General features: G+C 41.1%; 1 protein-coding gene across 1 annotated transcript in view; it reads right to left on the reverse strand.

The window, feature by feature from the left end:
• The window catches only part of prkd1 (protein kinase D1), a 58,584-nt gene that overhangs the window by 46,793 nt on the left and 9,297 nt on the right, over positions 1-2,494 (reverse strand). The gene's annotated exons all lie outside the window — the stretch shown is intronic.

Genomic DNA, 2,494 nt, shown 5'->3' on the forward strand with positions numbered 1-2,494 from the left:
ACACGTGTGTTGTGGACTTCTATGGACCTTTCTGCCACGGGCACCATAAACGTCCATTATTTGAATGTCAGCAGACAGCAAGAAGCCTCCCAGATCTCCAGATGCATTTGAGATATCAAAAAAGTACTCCAGAGTGTTGTTCAGCATGGGGGGGAGTAGAAAATGAAGGCTAATCATGTTTTGGGTGTACTATTCCTTTAAAGCCTTGCTACCTGTGTGCTCTCTGCCTGATGGTTACCGTTTGCTGGTAGATGTGCCAACTTCTCTCCCTCGTGGAAATTATCTCTTCAGATTTTGAAATTGAAAGAATTAATCTTACCTGTGCTCTGTCTACCCAGGATCCAGCTCCAGAGCCACACCACCCACCTCCCTCTACTCCAACTGCTGCAGAGAGCTTGCCTGCCACCTCCAACTGCCCCTGCGTCCAGAGACGCCTTCCTTCACTGTCAGCCTGTGAACCAAAGAATAAACTCTGCACCTTTCTCCTAGCCTGGCTGTCTGCATTCTGGGTCCAGCACCTAGCTCCTCACCCTAACCCTATTAAAAAAATCACAAACAAAACTCAGCAAAAGCAAGCTCATGCTGACCGTCATAATCTTATCCAGGCTGATATCAATGCTTGCACCATAGAACCTACAGTTGGAGCAGTGATGTTTCTCAAGCATCTGGAGTCCAAACCTCTTAAGCACATTCCAAGTAGGATGCAAATAAATGAGCCACCCGTCGTTCTTCGGGTCGTTGTTGTTTTGTTTGGGTTTTTGTTCGACCATGCTTTGTCATGGTCTTGGTTCTGTTGTTCTTTACTTTGCTCCTTGTTTTCTAGAATTAATGGTTTAATTCCAGTTTTGTTGTAATTTCTAGATTTATGTTCTCATGTTTTTCTGTCCTCTGTAGCCCTCTTGTGTGTGTTCCTTTCCCCTTGGCTCCCTCGTTGTCTCCTCTCACACCTGCTCCTCGTCAGCTCGTTAGCCCTCCCTTTGTCTCTGTCAGCTATATATACTCTCCCTCTGCTCTCACTCTTTGTTGGTTCCTTGTCTTTGCTGTCCTCCCATGCTGTGGTCTATGTTCCTCGTCTCTCCCCGGCTCCTCGTATTTGGTTTTCCCCAGATGTCTCCATGGTACTGGTCTGCGTTTCATTATTAGTTGGATTTTTGGTTTCCTGCCTTTGTTAAACAGTTTCCTTTAATTAAATCCACAAGAAATCTCCTCAGCCTCTGCGTCTGCATTTGGGTCCTCCAAACCACAACCAAACCCTCACATGCTTGGAGTGATTTCCTGAGATGTTGGTGTTCTTTTTGTTTCTCTTCTGTGATTGAAGGAATATTGTCAGCCTGGTAACTGATGGTTCAGAAGGGCATATGTGTCAAAACTAAGAAACTCAAAAAATCTGAACTCAGACTCCATATTACTGCTGGCCTAGTGGTTAGGGCATTGCGCTTGGTATCCAGGGGTTCTGACTTCAAGTCCCACTACCACAGACTGCCACTCTGTGTCCCTGAACAAAGACCCTTAACCCCACACTGCTCCCCAGGCGCCGCACAATAGCAGCCCAGTTCTCCCCTAGGAGATGGGGTAAATGCAGGGTGAATTCCGTTGCTTTGTACTCCACAATACAAGTTAAATTCTATGACATTAGCATTTTATAACAGAAATTATTTGTTGATAATTGAAATAAGGTGCAATGGAAAAAAGCCCTCATTTAAATTGTAATTTAAACCATTTAAACACTTGATCTTTAAAAGGAGGTCAGCACCAATACTATTAGCTTTCAGAGGTGGAGTAGCCAAATGATCTCTTATATCCCAAAGAATACCCAGCAGTTCTGGAGCAAAGATCCCTGGAGCTTCCCAAAGACCTGAAAGCTTCAGCCATATGGATCCCTGTAACGGTATCATTAAAGCTAGTTATACAGCATCTTTAAAAAAACATTAATTTGATTAGGAAAATAAGATTATCTGGCAATGGAATGAACATTTTTACTTAGATTTTATGCACTTGAAATAAAAGACTGCAATGTTTTTTTGTTTTTTCTTTGTAATTTCAAATGTAAATTGTCTTCTATTGGCAAAGTGTCTCCCTTATTTGCTCAATTGAAGAAAAAATGCACTTATTAAAAAAAAGGACATTTACATTTTTTACAGTGCTACTGGTGGAATTTTAAATAGTACAAAATCTGTTTTTGTTTTGCAAAAAAGGGCTATAGGAGTTATTACTCGAAAACATGGCAAATACCCATCCAACACATTGTTTTGTAAATTGAGGTTATTGAAATTCTATGATTTAGTTGATTATAATATTTTGTTAGTTATGTATATGGCACACCTAAATACATTACCCTCAAACATCCAAAAAATCTTTGCAAAGAGAGAGAGCAGTTATAACCTTAAGGGGACACGGATTTTTAAGAAACCCAAATTCAGAACCAGTTTGAAAGAACGATGTACCTCGATACAAGGAGTCAAACTGTGGAACAAACTACAAAATGATGTTAAAA

The sequence above is a fragment of the Cyprinodon variegatus genome, unplaced genomic scaffold (assembly GCF_000732505.1).
Source record: "Cyprinodon variegatus isolate N-32 unplaced genomic scaffold, C_variegatus-1.0 Scaffold1451, whole genome shotgun sequence".
Taxonomy (NCBI): Eukaryota; Metazoa; Chordata; class Actinopteri; order Cyprinodontiformes; family Cyprinodontidae; genus Cyprinodon; species Cyprinodon variegatus.